The sequence below is a fragment of the Vicugna pacos genome, chromosome 10, assembly GCF_048564905.1.
Source record: "Vicugna pacos chromosome 10, VicPac4, whole genome shotgun sequence".
NCBI classification, from domain to species: domain Eukaryota; kingdom Metazoa; phylum Chordata; class Mammalia; order Artiodactyla; family Camelidae; genus Vicugna; species Vicugna pacos.
This window is the reverse complement of record NC_132996.1, coordinates 20740070-20758783: the sequence shown is the minus strand read 5'-3', so window position 1 is coordinate 20758783 and position 18714 is coordinate 20740070. Positions and strand designations below refer to the sequence as shown.

Genomic DNA, 18714 nt, shown 5'->3' with positions numbered 1-18714 from the left:
AATTATTCATATTCACATTATAGCTTATACAGCACACTGGATCTTAAATTTACTTCTTTGTTTCCTATAAAGATCTAGTCACTGTGTTTTTCACATATTTAGATCTGCACTAAGTTTGCCATCGTAGGTTTTACATTTGTTGAAGAGCTAGTACTGAATGTTAATGCAAAAATGCAGAAATATTCCATGATATAAAAAAGACCTTTGACTAAAGCAGTTATAGACAAAAATATACAAAGTGTATTTAGTTTGCCCTATTATCTAAGTGGCTGTTGTCAGACAAATAACTTAATATGAAGTTCAGAAAAGTCTGCGGATGTTGAGTAAGCTATAATTTTTTAAAGAAATTAAATGTCTGATGTAAAAGACAAGTATTATTCATAATGATATCTGATAGTATTGATATTTTTAAAAAACTTATTATTAACAGGCTTCTCATTTTTTGGAAATGGTTTAAAATGTTTCCTAATTTTTTTAAAGTAAGTGATTACATGTTAAACCAAAACAAAATGGAGAAGGAAATGCAACTGGAAGGCAGAATAGGAACCTATTAAAAAAAAATATTCTTTAAGAGATTAGAGATATTAGGCAAATTCCCATATTTATAATTAAAATGTTAATACTTTCAGAACTCGATAAAGGCTCCAATAGAGGATGGAGAAATCAACAAAATTTTGGAGTTAGAACATGTAAGTTCAAGTCAGCCAAGTTTTGTGATCTTGGAAAAATTAGTTTCTCTCTTGATTTTCCATTTTTTTCCCACAGAGGAAATTAATATAGTCATGGAAAAATAGTATATATATAACTAATGTTGTTTTTGTGAGAATTAGATAAGATAATATATAAATATGGTCCATATACTGTAAGCACTATGCAACTCTAAGCTATGTCATGTTATGGTATTTTCTTTAAATTAATCTACTGTATTTTCAAGGGAGATCTGCAATGGCCAGGACCACTACAGAGATGGACTTGGCAGGAACTTAGCCTAGCACTGTGTTTGGCATAATAACTGGCTTTCAATATTGCTCATTCAAGAAATAGAGAACAGGTTTATATTAGCCTCACATTCTCTTACAAACCAAATGTAGAACAAAGAAACATAGAACAACATATGTTTAAGTTGTAGGTTTCAATTGGACCAGAAAATAAATAAACACAAATTGGTTTTTATATAATATGCTTACCTTTCTAGTGGCAAATGACTTATGTTATATCAATGCTAACATAAAGGTTTTAGAGGTGTTTTTTTAAATAATTTTAAAAGATAGACTTTGTTTAAAATGAAGGGCTATCATGTTTTGAATGCTTCTGCAGAGCAGACTACTTTAAAATGTTTTAAACATATTTTTACCATTTTAATTGGTTTCTTGACAGTTTTGTTGTACTTTTTTATAGACCCTGAGTCATATTATCAACACCTCTTCACAAAATTTAGAACATTTAATATTCACTGAGGAGAAGCTGAAAGCTTTAATAATTTGAAGCAATTAATTTACCTTGAAGTAATTATTCTCCTTTGGAAACTGCAATGAATGAGAAAATCTGCTTTAGAATAAATTAGTAAATCATTATCTCAAAGGTGTAATAAACTCTAATGAAAACAATTTTTGCTATGATAAAGAAACAAAAACAAAAATAAAACAAAACCAAGAAATCACTTAATATCATCTTTTTTACTTGTTTGCTTGAGAAAGAGAGATTATCCCAGTTATAATAAAAGGAAAATAGCTTGAAGTGGTGGAAAGGAAAAAAAAAAAAAAAAGGAAGCTGTCAGCTCTGGCGTTCCCAGGCAAGAGAGTTTGAGAGTTAGTCTGCTAAAGTATCCCAAGTTTCAACCAGCCCTGGAGATAAGTTTCATAGCCCAGAGATTGTGGTCAAGATAATTTCATTAGTTAGGTGATTGTAAAATGTAAATGCTGACTCTAATTTGGATTGCCCTCCAGGGTCCTGGCTGCACACCTTTGGCACTAATTTTCAAAAAACAGGTATTTAAAGTAAAAAAAAAAAAAAAAAAAAGTGACTACCTACATTGGATTTCATGTGGCACTAAGCCAACTTATTGCACTTACAAAGAATATCATGTGATCTTTCTTAACACAAGTCAAGACCTCGATTTTTACAAAAGCCTGCCATTCAGCAGCTCACTGACCTTTGAAGTCACTGCATTGAATGGACAAGGAAGACTTCTAATTGACGGGAGAGTGACATTTTTCCCTGCCATGTTTTTAGTTGTAAAGCACTGTGCTGAGTTCTCGTGCCTGTGTCTCCACCTCCTCCAGGCTTCATCAGTGATGGTTTGCCTTTGTGGTCCGAGCACCAACATAAGAAATGATTTGGTGTGTCCATGTTACAATCCAGACCAAGTTAAGGCAATCCTGAGTCACCAGCTGGCAAGATCTAAAATCAGTCCTGCTTTCATCAACATAATATTCATGATAACAGAGGCATTTTAAACCAGCTAAATTCCTCTCTCCATACCCCTCTGTGTTGCCATAATTTTACAGTCACAGTAATGACGGCAACAACAAAAATATAACTTCTTTCAGATTTTTTTTTAAATTCTTATTTTTTAATTGAAGTGTAGTTGACTTCCAATGTTAGTTTCAGGTGTACAGCAAAGCAATTCAGTTATACATACACATACATATATTTTTGTTCAGTTTCTTTTCCATTGCAGCTCATTACAAGAAATTGGATATAGTTCCCTGTGCTGTACAGTAGGTCCTTATTGTTTATCTAGTTTATATATAGTAATGTGTGTCTGTTAATCCCAAACTCCTAATCTACCTTACCCATGTGATCACCGACATGAGCCTGGCATTTGGCATGCAAAATCTGTCATCCCTATTTCCAATGTCAATGTTATTTTCACTATGCAGTAGAACTACATAGATTGATTTGAGGTTCAGTCAGTCTAGGTAACTTATTGAAGCTTGGGACTGGGTTTTTCTCATTTTCTCTATTTGTCAATTGTAATTTCAACATTCTTATGCCAATACCTCTTCTAATTTGAGCTCACCACCTCATTGTTCCCTGAAAATACACAGACAATTTTTATCTCTGCTCCCAGCATTTTCATTGACTGGAACAACTTCCAAGTATAGAACTCTTTCCTGGAGCACAGTTACTCCAAACTCAGCTCAAATCCAGTCTAGCCACAAGGCATTCTCTCTGTTATTGGTTTCGATTCTGACCTGAGAACTCTGAGATCCTGGTTCTGCTGACTTTATCTCTTAAAGTTCTTGGCTTTTGCTTGATGCTCCAGCAACATGAAGCCACTGGAAACAACATGTAAATTCTTAAATGGTTCTTGCTGCTTATGCCCTGCCTGGGATGTTTTCCTCAAAATTTTTATTACTTGAGCACCCATTACCACCTTTCAGAAATCATATTAGATACTGCCTTTTCCAGGGAGCTTAGTTCTTAGGGTTCTTAGGGTCTAAGTTTCCACAATAATATTCTATGCTTGCTCTTTAACTCTGACCACCCCACTGTACTAAAATTATTCATGTATGTGGCATCTTCCCTCACAAGCCAATGTCTTGTTGGCCCCACAGCACTTCATCTAAAGCCTGGCATACTTGTAAATAAACACATAAAGAAAATATATCACAATACGCCTTGTAAATTAGTTATTTCTGTATGTTTGTTTCCCAGTCCAAGTTATTTATGTATTAACTGATTCAATCAATAATGTACATGCCAGTAGCTCTGTGGTCAAGAAGGCAACTCTCTAAAGACTGTCTGGATCAAATCCTGGCTCGGCCAAATACAAGCAGTAGGATCATGGACAAGTTATTTAACGTTTTTAACATTTTTTTCTCATTGAAAAATAGAATACTAGATCCTGTCCTTACCAATAGCCAGTACCAACTTGTCAATCATGTGAAAGAGCCACCTAGGAAGTAGGTCCTGCAGTCACAGTCAAGCCTTCAAATGACTACAACTTCAGACTACAGCCAGAACCATTCAGTTAATGGCTCTTACATCCCTGCCTCACAAACACTATACTAGGTAACAAATACTATTTTTGTTTTATTCCACTATGGTTTAGGTAAGTTTTTTGCACAGCAACAGGTAAGTAATGAATCTACAAACTCTTCTGTTGACAATGTTTTGCTTAGTTTCATTTCCCTTTTTTAGAACTTGCAAACATTATTCCCAAGTATTATATTTTCTTCTCCTGTACCTCCCTGGGAAGAGATTTTTTGGTTCTGTTATTTTTTTTCTTTTATTCTCATTATCATTACCATCTATATCAACCATACTTATTTGGAGGTATTGATACCCTATTGACTATTCCACTGGCATCTTCAGTGAAATCTCTCCTCCTCTGCAATTTTCTCCCTCTTTAATGGTTATTTTCTCTTTTTCTATATTTTCAATTTTCCCCTGCTAGAAACTAACACACACAAAAAACTTTTATTCTGTAACCCTGACACACTTTCAAGGTACTATTCACTTGTTCATTTAACCATTTATTCAACAAATGTACAATACCACTCAACAGTATCTGCTAGGTAATTGGGGGATAAGAAGAGTTTTCAAAGAAAGGACTTTATTTTTTATGATTTTATTGACAAGTCTATAAGAAATTATAATTTAGGCTGGCAAATGCCAAGATGAGGGTCAGAACATTGAATGTGTCATGCACAAGGAGAATGAAGACACAAAATGATGAGTCTTGAGGATTGAGTATAGAGAGAAGCAGCAAGGGTCTAAACTTCCTCAGTGAATAAAGGGCATGATCAGAAGTTATCAACAAGGATGTGATAGAGGATGGTGTGGCCGAACCTCAATGAAGCCAGACTTTTTACAGACCCATGAAGGAAAGTTTATTTGGAAAAGCAATAAAAGCTGAGGAGGACACTGAACTCAATTCTGAATACTGAAGTATATAAGATATGAAAAAATAAGGAGGTTCCATTTGAAAGGACTGTAGAATAAACTGGATTCACAGAAGAAAAAGCAATGTTAAGGTATGGGAAATACTCAGTGAAAATTTGAGGGTGTAGAGTATTGTGGTAGTTATAGAACTGATTATTCTTATGGCATAAGAGAGGGATAGAAGGGGCCATCACTAACAGAAAGAGAAGGAAGTTAGATCAGGTATAGGGATTAGAGAGAAATACAAGGGATAATTTATAGCAGAGGACAGATGACCAGAGACACCTATCTGTTAAGTAGTGAGCAATAGGAGTAGGATATGAGCCATGTTGAATATAAACAACTAGAATATTTTTCCTGAAATATCAGTAAGTAGGAGGCGCCTAACACTCTACACAATGCCTGACAGATAGAAGGCACTTAATACAGTTGATCCTTGACAATATGAGTTTGAACTGCAAGAGTCTAACTTATACACTAATTTTTTTTCAATAGTAAATATTGCAGTATGACATGATCTGCAGTTGGTTGAATCTGTGTATGTGGAACCACAGATACGGAGGAAACACAGACACAGAGGGCTGGCTATCAATTATACAGGGATTTTCCACTGCACAGAGGGTCAGCACCCCCAACTACTGCAGTTGTCCAAGGGTCAGCTGTATATATGAGTGAGAAATCTCTGGGTAGAAGAGATTTGAAATTTTGTTAAACTACAATTGGTAATTTAAACAATAAGAATGGATATAATTACCCAAAGGGGCACAGTGAGATCCACAGAGTCAGAAACCTCCTGGAAAACGTAAGTAACATAAGTGTGTATTTTAATAGAGGAGTGAGGTATTAGTGTGCATATTGATGTGAACTGGAATGGCACACATCTCACCTAAAAATATTTATAAATATATGTATTATATATATGTGTGTGTATATATGTATATACACTTGTATACATATTTTCATATGTATATCTATATGCAACCATTGGCAACCACTGATGTAGAAGAATAGGAAGATGACAACTATAATGAAGAAATATGATTAACTTACTTGAATTTTTCAGCACACATTCACTCTGAATCTGTCATGCTATATCTGAGAGCAGTGGTTTGGGCCTGCAATGTCAGCATCATTTGGGGACTTCTTGGAAATACCATTGCTTCAGGCCAACCTGACCTAATGAGTCAAAACTTGGAACTGGAGCCCAGGCATTGACTGTTAAATACAAAATTTAAATATTGCCTTATACCTGTTGAATTAGCAATTCTATGTATGTACATTAGATTCATACTCAATTCCATTTGGAAAGTAGTTGGTGTACTCTAGGACAACCACATCCTCCTCAGTCTCCCCTGCTGCAGGAAAATATCTACACCATTTCTGACAATGACATTTTTTTTTAATCTTCTTCATTTATTCAACTTTAAACACTTAAATGTGCCAAAGAGCATGTGCATGTGCATGGGACACTGTTAAGATAAAAAAAAAAAGGTCTGCTTTTCTTAGGCCAAGTTGTCTGGGCATGAACACAATAAACAGTTTGACTCCAAGCACAGCCAAAACCAAGCAGAACAGAAAGGTATCAGAGATGATAAAACAACTTAAAAATTTAAATGAGACAACATAAAATCTCAATTCCTGAAGATCAATGAATTACTAAAAACAATGAATTGGCCACAGAAGCAGTAATGAAGCATTTCTGACAAGTGATTATTATAATTTTAAAAACACTTAAGAAATACAGAGCTGACTCTCACATATAGACCATCCCATATTTTAATATTCTTGGTTTTAGGAAGTTTTTCCACTGTTTTGAACTGGTATCTGACTCTAAGGAAGTCCTGCTTTTACATGCTTTTACGTGTAACCTTGTGAAGGTTATTTAATTTCTCAGAGGCACTCAGGATGGGATAATAAATCAGAAGATGGATATCTAGTCAACTATGGAGGATGATTTGTGATTTTAAATACCTCAGCACAAGACACTTTTTTTTAATCTCATGTGGAACTCCAACTTTTAAATCCAACACACACAGACACTTGGAGTAGGGAACCGTATATCAATAAACATGTCATGTATTTACCATGTAAACATATCATCTTTAATTCTTTATCTTTTATCCTCTTAATTTAATTCACATTAATTCTTAAAAAATGATTATGCAAAAGCTGTTTCTATGTGCATAGGCATTTATAAATATACATCTATGCTAAAATTTTTAATTTTTCCTAATTAACTGCATTTAAATATTTGTGTACCATATTTCCTATTTATAGTCAGTTTACATGAAAACAACAGCTGCCTTAGAAAAATAATTGCTGGAAAAGAACCAGGGTATAACTAAGCAACCATGGGCATTTCCTGGTGAAATAAATGTATTTGACTGAAAGCAACTCTGCATGTTGAAATGGGAATAGAAAAACAGCTATGAACAAGTTCCTCCTCCTTCAAAGGCAACTGGATTTCAGATTTAATTAGATTGCTACAGTTTCCATCTGTATTTAATAAAAACACAATAATAAACTTGTTAACCACTGGGCTTCCATGATTCTCACAGTGTACACAGAGATAATTGATATATTAGTGTGGAAACAAGAGAGACTGAACGTAAATTGTATCTATAGACTACCTTGATCAATCATCAAGAGTATTAAATAAATATTTACTAATTTTAACTTCATTGAGCCCTACATTTCCTTTGTATGTTTTATTGACTTTAAATACATCGTGGTAGGCCTGTTATTTGCAAGTTGGTGAACATTAAACAGATATGTTCTGTTAACTTTTTTTAAAAATGGGATTGTGCCTAATCCTGAAAATGTCCATAGTGTAATTTCAATACATATTTGTGTTAAATTGGTCAGTAGTATGATGACTGTTGATGTTAAAGACTAAAACATTTCTACTTGTTGAATCATGCTTTGATTTTCTGAATTCATTTGTCTCTAAACTGGATATTTTAAAACTGTTTATTAAATGATCTTTCAAAATATATATGATAAAAAGTAATTTTCAAATGGTGTGCAGTGAAAATTAAGTATCACTTTCCCATTAGATCCTCTGCCTCAATCTTCTGTTAATAGATTTTAGTATTCTTCAAAGCAGTCTCTGTTCCTGTCCTTTTCCCCCTTTGTAGCACAAAGTAGACAACATTTGAATAACTGTACAAATATATATGCATGGATACATATATACTTGACTATCTACCAATCTACATATGATATTACAAAAATAAGGAGTATTATGTATTCTATCTGGACTTTAATTTTTCTTTGTTTAGTGGGTGGGTATGTATGTTCACTTTATCTTAGAGATGCTTACAGTATATATAAATCCACTTTTACTATATGAGAGCTTCCAAGCGTTCCATATTTATGATGGTGTTTCATCAGGCCCAGTTGTTAGGCAGTTAGATAGTTTCTGGTTTTTTATTGTTACAAATAATATTGCCACAAGCACCTTTTTCACGCATTTTGGAGACATTATTGTGTGCACATCTGTAGGACAGAACCCCAAAAGTGAAGTTACCAGGTTAAAAGGTCTATGCATTGTAAATGTTGATAGAAGCTGACAACTTGTCTTCACACCCATGACAGTTTTAAAACATGACTGTATTGTAGATTGACCATTTCAAAATTCAAAATCCCCCTAATTTACTCCAAATAAACACAGAAAATCAGTTTATTAAAAAAAAAGTCTGCTGTTCAAACCATTGCTAGACAAGTCCTTTTTCTCCAGTGTCTCCCACATCCTCACGTAAACATAGAGTCTAAGTAAAATTGTCATGCCTGTCAAGCAAGCATGGCTTCAACACATAAGCAACAGGCCCCTTTCCAATCACATTGTCACACCTTATCCCCCTGTTCCCAAGGTGTTGAACGAAATCACAATCCTGCCAACAGTGATTCTGAGTGCTTGTTTATCCACAACCTTGTCATCAGTGCCTTTTCTCAAATGTGTTAATATTTGCCAATGTGTCAAGAAAAGTAAAGGTGTTTCATTATTATTTTACCTGGCATTTATTTTATTATAAAAATGAGGGAGTATCCCACTTACTTCATTAAAACTCGGAGTTACTCTATAAACTTATCTATCCTTCGTCATCAAGAGCTGGGCTAATTTTCTCACTATTGATCCAACATTATTACATGATTCTGAAGTCAGCACCCTAGGGAAGTTGATTTGTAAGCAAGTATTAGATTGAAAGTTTGTAGGCAAGTTCCTAAATGGATGGTACAAGTGTCCCTGGGGACAAGAGAAAAGGCAGAGAAATCACTAGAACAGCAACATATTACAAAAAGAACCAAACACAGGGAAGGTACGATCTAAGCCTTGTTTGAAGAAGGGGGAAAAACAGTAAAAAATAATATTCGTTGAATTAGACACAGTACTGGATGATTTCCCTGCCTAGACACTTTAAGGTAGAAGTTAGTGCTGCAGCTTTACAGAGGAGGGAATGGAGGCTCAGAAATTTTACTCACTTATTGATGGAGAGAGGATTTAAACCCCGAGTCTCTCTCTTTGTATACTTGAGATTCTTTTCACAGCACCATACCTGTTTTTATCAACATGCAGATCTGATGACAATCAGAAAAATGTTCAAAAATAACCATAACTATTGAGACTGACAGAACTCTAAGTAGGAAGAGACAGAGAGAGAGAGGGAGAGAGAAGGAAAAAGCAGGAGACAGAGAGATGTCTTTTGCATTTTGCATGTGGGAAATTGTGAATAGGCTCCTTTGACAGAATGAGTAAAGAAAGATCATTGACTTTGAATCCGATACCTTCACTTCCTGAACTGTGCTCCAAACTTTCCCTTTTTTGCCAAATTTCAACACCTGCCTCTCTCATTCATTCCCAATGATTTTGATGTATTTGTTCTTCTTATAGCTGTGGGTCATACAATAGTTTATATTCTCCCTGAATCTGAGTTCATTGTTAGTGATTTAACATGATAGGAGGTAGAAAATTGTATTGGCAGACAGTTACTAAACTTAATTACTCACCAGATCCAACCCCAATCAATTAACCACAGTATTAGACAACATAAATTCTGGATTAGCCTCTGTGAGAAAGGTGGCTACTCCTGTTTCTTCTCAATTAACAACTTCACTCCTTTCATTTACTATGCAGAGCCAGAGCCAGTAAATCTGTGTTAATTTGTAATGACCATGCTTTATATTTATACAGCAATTGCCATTTTCAAAGCACTTTCAGATCTACTAATTCTATTTGACTCCATCATCCAACAACTCATTAATCAAAGCAGGTAACATGAATGCCACTTTCCAGGTCTGTAAAATGAGACTTGGAAAGGTCAATGGCCCACCCAATATGACAAGTTTAGGAAATCTCAGATATCAGACATGTCACAATAATCCTTGGAGGTCAGCAACCTTAGGTATGTTTTTCAGAAAACTCCTAGGTATAACATATGAGGAAGCCAAGGCTAGGAAAACTTCAACAATGAGTCCAAAGTCACACACTCAGAAATTGGCAGAACTGGGAAGTGAATACCATTCTTGTCTCTTGGCCCAGTATAATACTTAAATGATACTCAAACTCCTAACATTTATAAACAATACAAACATCAAAGACATAGTTCGTACATTATGTTTTAACATTGTCTACCAACTCTATTCCAACTTGCCTTGCCCTTATATTTTCAGATTGTATCTACAAGATGTCAAGAGTGATGGCAAAATTTTAAAATGTAACTAACCATTTGTTTCATTAAGATAACACAGAACAAAATACATTTTAGTTTGTTTTTCTCTGAACACACACTTTGAATTCTTAATTCAAAGCCACTTCCGTTTTTACCTTAATCACCACACTCACCACAATAACTACATGTCATTACCTCATTCCTACCTTTCACTGCCAGCAGCCTGGACTGGTATGTACCCTCGGCCACCCTACCCAGCCAGGTAGCCTTCCATACCTTCAATCCAATCTTGCATCCTTCCTTTTAATCCCAACACATGTTTTGTCTTACTCCTTTCAGCTTCTTCACTTGACACATAGTCTTCCTCTGTGAACTTTGCCCATCTCCATTCGTCTACAACTGTCAAACTTGGAAACCTCTCAAATCTCACTTCTATGTCTGCTCAGACTAACCAGTTCATTTTAATATTTCCTATTTCAAAACACCGAAATCATACCCCTGTTGCAGACAACGAAAGGGCGACCAGAAAAAAAAGCAGCATCCACTGTCTTCCATGAACCATTCTGAGATCTCTGCAAACATTATTTTCCTTGATCATCATAAACAGCCCCTTTTTTGGTAGCACCAGAAAAATTAATGAGTGGGCTAGGTCCATTAGTTTAGAAAGCTAGTATTAGAAACAGATTAAATATTACTACTACTAAAACTATTAATAATAACATTGACAAAATTATTCTTAAAGTTTTCTTATATACCAGAGAATGCTAAGTGATTTCCACATATTATGGACTTTTATAATCACAATCACAATCATCATAAATAACACTAACCCCACTTTACAGATAAATATGGCCCAAAGTAGTCAATCATGCTACTCTAAGTTTGATAACTTGTATGTAGTGAAGCTTGAAGTTGTACCACACAGATGATTTTACAGCTCTTGAACTTTTAATCATGTTTCTATACTTCAAAGAATGTATATGCAGCAGTACACCATGATTTATTATCAAATTTATATCTGTTTCACTAATACATTCTGTTACACTTTCTTGAAGACGGAATAGCTTTGACTCTTTACACTTTAAAATTATGTTGGAAGTCAGAGTGTTCCTAAAACAACACTAATTTATGGATCACTTATAAGTGCTAAGCCTTACATATATTATCTCAAATCACCAATCCTGTGATGTAATTATGAGTATCCAAATCTTGTTAATAGGAAAACCAAAGTCTATAATTACACAATAATAAGAGGTTAAACCAAAATTTAAATCTTGTTCTATTGCTTTCAAAGTCCCTATTTTCCACTATTTCTCCCTCTCTCTCTTGCATCAATACATGGTTATAACACTGTTGGCAACTGACATATACTTCATAGTGAAATTTCAGTCTGATTTTGCTGAAACTAAAGAATCCTTTTTGTATGATAACATTTTCCAGAGAAAGTTGTGGAAAAAGCCTTTCCTCCACTCATGATTTTAATTAATATTAATGAAAAATCCTACTGAGTGTAAAATGTAAATCATATTTAATTATATACTTAGAGATTTACATATTTTGAAAGTAAATTATACAACATAAAGACTCTCTAATCAATGTGGGGACATATGGCCGTTATATGCTCAGCAGCCCAGGCTTGATATTATACAAATGATTAATGAAGGTATTTTATAGGCTTAAGGAAAGTAGGAAGCACGTTCTTACTAAATCCTAGTTAAATAAGGGTTAAAAAATTATCCTGGACCCAGTTATACATTAAGTGCTAAAACTAATTAACATTCCTGCCATTGTCTCACCATCTTTAAAAAAATAAAATTCTACAAGCATCTCAGGTTCTTTCTCAAGGTGATTTTCTCGTTTTCCTCTAGGAGATTATTAGTAGAAAAATGACCAAGCAAGACCAACTCTTTGTGTCTCTCTTCATATCAGGGAGTAACCACATTATGGAGAAGAGAAACAGATGGGAATAATGCAAGATGCACTTTGCATTGCTGTATCTAATATTTATAAAAATCCTGCAAAGGAACTGTTATTATAATAAATTAATATTCAATGAAATTGAGCCTTAGAAATGTCAGACACTTGTCAGACAACAAAGTAGTGGCAGAGTGAGATGGGAACCCTGGGGCATCTGATACTGGAGACAGTGTTTGATCTTCTATTTTAAACTCTACTGTGTGCTCACCAATTTTTATTTTCTTTCCACTTTTGATATAATGTAAATATGTCAGTTAGCTATGTCCACAAATGCCGTATAACACATCCCTCCAAAACTCAGTGGCTTAAAACAAGAATCATTTATCTTTAGAGATCTGTAGAGCGCCTGCTGTCAGCTGCTCTGACCATGGCAACTGCCCTCCACAAGTGTCTTATCCTCCTTCTGGAAGGAGCAGGCTAGCACAGGCATGTCTGGAGACAGCAGAGGCACATGTGTGAGCAAACTCAAGTTCACAAGTGCTTTGTCTGTACCATATTTCTAACATCTCATTGACTAAAGAACATCACAGGATGAGACGTTATACTACATGCAAAGCTGAGGGCACTGCAAAATCACTTACCAAATGGCATAGATACAGGGAGGGAGGGAGAATCATGGTCAGGCATGCAATTTCCCACAGAAGGGGATACACATTTCTACATTAACTGTTCTCAAACTAGAGTATGAAAGCAAGAACACCTGAGAAGTTTGCTAAAATTAGAGTTTGGGCTACCAACAGAATTTAAATTCCTTTAAATATGTATTTTAACACCTACCCTAGTGATTCTAAAGCAGGAGGCCCAAACTTTGAAAAATGTTCTTCTATATATGCCCCATTGATAGTTTTCATACAAATGTTTTATTCAATATACCAGCCCAAGGCCCATTCACAAAAATTGCATATCTGTGACTCAGCAATCAGAAACTTGGCTAGAAGCTCTAGCTCCAAAGGAAGCCTATTACAAAAATAACTGAATAATAGATTTACTGTTAATATGTTAATAGTATTTTGCTACCAAAGAACAGTTGGCTATACGTAATGTGGATAATTGCTGGCACCAAAAGAATTACAAAGAGCAGCCCTACTTGCTAGCTTGCAGAACAAGATGAAAGGAAGAAAGACATATAGGAAGTGATCTATTGACACATACATTTCCCTTTCTTCCTTGTTCTGAAGACTTCGTTGCATTAAAAAAAACCCAAGAGTCCTCTACTACATTGATGATGAAAAATAATAACCGGAGAAAGTAGAATTGAATGATAATATAAAATAGTTGGTGCTCAAATGTCTTCAGAATTATTTCTGAAGCTCTCTCTTTCAATGTCCTCTTTTAATTCTATGATTTTGTAAGAAGGGGTACTCCAAAAGATGTTATTCTCTCTTTCATGCTTTGTTTCTATTAGACTTTCTTACAAAGAAAAGCTGATATGTTTTTCTTAACAGGGACATGAGTCAACAGGGATGATGATGAATTGGTGATGGATACTGGGGCTGAAGCATCTAGAAAACATTAAGTAAACCATGATGTGTTGGAAATCTCTGCTACAAAGAAGCAAAACCAAACATCCTGATCTGACCTAAACTGAGAGAGGTAAATTAAGTCTTCTAATATTAGGATGTTTTGTCTATTTTGCTTTGTATCTCCTATGTTTCCCATTTTCTGAAAACTGTTGCTATGATACTTTGTTACATAGAAATCTGTGACTATTATACATTCATCACTACTTGTGATGTGCCCTTTAGGACTGTAAAATATCCTTATTTCCCCCTTAAATACTTTTTATATTCTTGACCTAACCTGTCTAATAATTAAGATTACAATCCCCACCTTTACTCTTTTTGTTTTTATTTGTCTACCATATAATTTTTAATACTTTTTTTTCTGGAAAAATAGGCAAAATATTACTGGATGTCCTGTCTAGTACATTCTTCCCAGTTATTCATGCCTTTCATTGCCTCTGAGCCATTTTACTCTATAATTAAAAAAAAATCACAATGCAAATGATTCTTGTACATAGAAAGCAAAAACATCATGTTCAGTGAAAATATAATGAATTCTTTTCTTGTAGATACTGACCAGCTTTGAATCTCTGTATAAATACATCTCGTATTCCTGATTGCCTATGTGTGTGTGTACTTTTTGAAATCTACTCTGAAGAGATTATATTATCCTATTGGTTCCCTGATTAGTTAATGAGTTAAAGAAAATCTCTGATATATGTTTATTTTATAGGCATAAGTAAATCATAAACAATTTTCCTTAATCATTTGTATTTCCAACCTTTCTGAATCATTTTGTTTCAACTGTATCTCCTTGATACAGTATTTATTCGGGTTTTGTTTTTTTGATCCAGTCTGCTTGTTCTTTTGCATTTACATTTAATTTTTTACTATAAATGATAAAATTTCTCTTTGCTAAATTATATGTATATTATTATTTTTATTATAACACACTTATTAGTATATTATAAAATCTTTTACAGAGTTGTTTTTTCCTAAAGATTTCCTATTTTTCTGTTGTTGAGTGGAATTTAAGTAATTTCCTTAAGAACAGCTCATATAAATAATAGACCTTGAGAAAGAGAGGAAATACAACACTCTTTAAGCATACTAAAAAAAAAAACCTCACTTCACTTATTTTGAGAGAAATCCTAAGTACTGTCACTAAGAAAACATTTATCACCCATCATGGTGGCCAAAATCTAACTGTGACTAAACACTACATAAACTGGAAATACTGGCTCTTCATATATTGTTGATGTGAGTTCAAAATAATGAAACATATAAAAGGCAATTTGTAAATATCTGCCAAAATCACAAATGCTTCTAATATTTGACCTAGCAAGTCCATTTCTTGGTATCTTAAAAAATACCCCCACACATATGACAGATGTACAAAGTATGTATTGCAGCATTGTTTTCAAATAACAAAATATTAAGCACCAAACAAGTGTTCATTAATAGAGAACTAGTTAAATAAACCAAGGGGTATGCATACAATGTCATACTGGATTTATCATAAAAAATTAAGAATCCCTCTAATACTGATATGGGAGGTAGACTCAAAACTCTAGGATAAATTGTCAAGTAAACAAAGAAAATTATAGTATGGGACATAGAATGTGCTACCTTTTATAATTAAAAGGGTCGACAATACTAATATATACTCATATTTACTTGTATCTATTTAAGGAAACATTGGAGAACATACAAGAAAAAAAATCAAAATGATTATAAAGACTGAGAAGAGCATTAGTAAGCAGGACAGAGGTGATGGAACACATGTCAGTTAATAATAATTGTCTTATTTTAATCCAAATGATATTTAAATATCTATCAACTAATACAGCACTATCACATAGGAACATGAACCGAGGTACTGGTGCATGGAAAATCGGATTAGATTCTGACCATAAACAACCCATATGACTACAGTGGAGAGTGTAAACTCAGTAACAGCCCTGGTTTTGAATGTTGAAACTTATATTGTCTACCAAAACAATCGAAATTTCATTAAAGTTTAATATAACTAAAACAAAACAAAACATATATTCAGGTATCAACTTATCATAGCTAAAGCACATGCAATAAAATGAATGAGTTTATATTTCCAGGAATAACATAAGCTAAGGTATGAAAACATAGCAATTAGTTACATTCTTCAAAAATTTTGTTTACACAATGCTCTAGGTTTTTCTAAGGCATGATTTCTAAAAATGTATACCAAGTTCTTACTCATCATATAAGCCTGCTTACAAAAACTTCCAAAATCAAATATACATCTAAGTACTACATATTATCCCCTTAAAGAAAATGAAAACTAGTGGCATCTAAGGATCATTGCACTAAAGAAATCAATTAAGAAATGGTAATTATGTGACTTGATGGAGGTGTTAGCTAACCCTACAGTCAGAATAATTTTGCAATGTATATCAAATCAATACATTGTACATATTAAACTTACACAATGTTATATGTCAATTACATCTCAATACAACTGGGAAAATAATTTTAAAAAAGAAATCAATTAGGTTGTTTGAGATGTCACCCTAATGAATTATATAACCATAAAAGTCTTTATTCTTATGACAGTATTTCATTAAAAAATATGTTTCATGTCATTTGCTAATTTTTAACTAAACTTACATATCTTATCAGGATTACACAGTCAAGTTGGCAATGATTCTGAACTGGTAACAAGGGTGTTCATCATTTTCCCCAATAACTGTATTCCTGAATGTTTTTGTGTTTATCAAATTTAAAATAATTTGACCATTTTAAATTTAAATTTTAGGAAAGGGCTTGCTAAGTAAAAATTGCCTAAATGACATGGAAATAAAAATATCCATTCTGCAGCTGCTCTGCTGCCTCAACTTTATTTTCAAACAGCTTATAAATAAACAAATAAATAAGTAAGCAAGAAAATGCTAAAATTAGACAATATAGTAGAAAATGTTTAGAATTTGGGTCTAGACATATTTGGTTTTCAATCTTGCATGTGCTACTTATAAGATACATGAAAATGAATGATTATCTTTTCCACATTTTGATTTTCTCATTCATAAACATGTGGACATGCAACCTGAATGGCTGTTGTCAGAATTACACAAAATGTGTGTTAATTGCTTGGCACAGTGACTGTCATACCATGAGAATTAAGTTAGTTTTATTCCTTCCTCTCTAGAAATGTAAGCAAGAATTAGTCATTCCTTCTTAATTTATGACTCACTCATGGAAGATATACAAAGTTGTTAGGACAGCATGTTAGTGGACGCAAACTGGCTTGAATTTAAAGGGGAAAAAAAAAACAATTCAAAAGGAGAAGATGACTTGAGGTTTAAATATTTCTATAGGCAGAGAACAGCTAACACCACTTCTTAGCTACAAATATGGACTAATCTTTATAGAAAAGGGAGCACGACTAACAGGGTGGAACTAAGAGCCCCAGAGAACCATATGAGGGGCAAACTGGGTTCCTAATAAACATAGGTTCCCTGCCACAGAAACAGTAAGATTTGGGGTATGTGCTTTTTCTATCCCTTTTTGATTGAAAATGTCTACTGGGGTTATTCCATCACTATCTCCCAACTGATTTTTGTTTATTGGAGCAAATAACTCGTTTTTATAGAATACAAATCTCTGCATTTGATAAAAAACAAAAATGAAAAACAAACATGAAAAACAAACAAAACAAAACCCTGTGAAATCAACCACATGGAGCCTGGACACGATTTGGATACCGAAATCTTGTACTTTAAGCCTGAACGTGATGCTATAATGAGAGAAGACTTTTGATGGTCTTGAAAGAGCGGGTTAACGTATTTTATATTTCTGGAAAGATGCGACTATTTTATGACCAGAGGGCAGACTGCAATGGACTATATTTGGACCAAATTTGTTGCCATTCTACCTTTTAAAGCTAGACTGGGCTGTGACTTGCTGTGATAGGCAGAATGAGACAAAAGTGACTCTGTGTAACTCTTTAGAGTGACTTTAAATGGGCTTTTTAGAAGTGGGCAGCTTACCTTTTCACTCCCTCTTCCGTGGTCGGCTTCCAGGATCTAAAACACTCGACCTTGTAGGGAGGTCACGTGGAGGAGCACGAAGTGCACACCAGCACCAATCGTCAGCCCTGTCAGTGAGCTGTCTTGGAGCTTCCAGCCATCGGAGTCTCCCAGGTGACTGCAGTTCCAGCCAACAACACATAAAACGGAACTTCCCAGCTGAGTCCAGTCAACCTGTGTCACGAGAGATAATAAATGGCTGTTGTTTTTTTTAAGCTACTAAGTTTGGTGATATTTTTCTTTTTATACAAGACATCACTACAGTAATAACATTTGTTAAATGCATTCTAAGGTTAGAAAAATATTTTTTATACTCTAATATACCTGTGAATTTCCAAAAGCTAAAGAGATCTCCAAAAAAGTAGTGGCACTGGTTTTCAAAGTAACATCCTTTGGTGAAGAGAAAGTTATTTGAAATGAAAATTGTCTGAGCTTGGAAATTAGACAAACCATTTATTAATTGTGAAAACTGATTAACCTATTTAATATTTTGGAGACCAACTATCACCTTTCATTTAAAATAAAGACAACAATACCCACTTTAAAGGATTTGGGTATCACATAAAATAAGACAAAGATCATCTATCATAAGCACAGGAATTTGTTTTGTTC

The 18714-nt window shown here is 34.1% G+C and overlaps 1 long non-coding RNA gene across 1 annotated transcript in view; it reads left to right on the top strand.

The window, feature by feature from the left end:
• LOC140698672 (uncharacterized) overlaps positions 1-18296 on the top strand; it is a 64772-nt gene extending 46476 nt beyond the window's left edge. The window contains exons 2-3 of the long non-coding RNA XR_012076493.1: positions 13982-14129; positions 18097-18296. This is a non-coding gene — a long non-coding RNA (uncharacterized lncRNA). The remainder of the gene's footprint in view (positions 1-13981; positions 14130-18096) is intronic.
• The last annotated feature ends 418 nt before the right edge of the window (positions 18297-18714 follow it).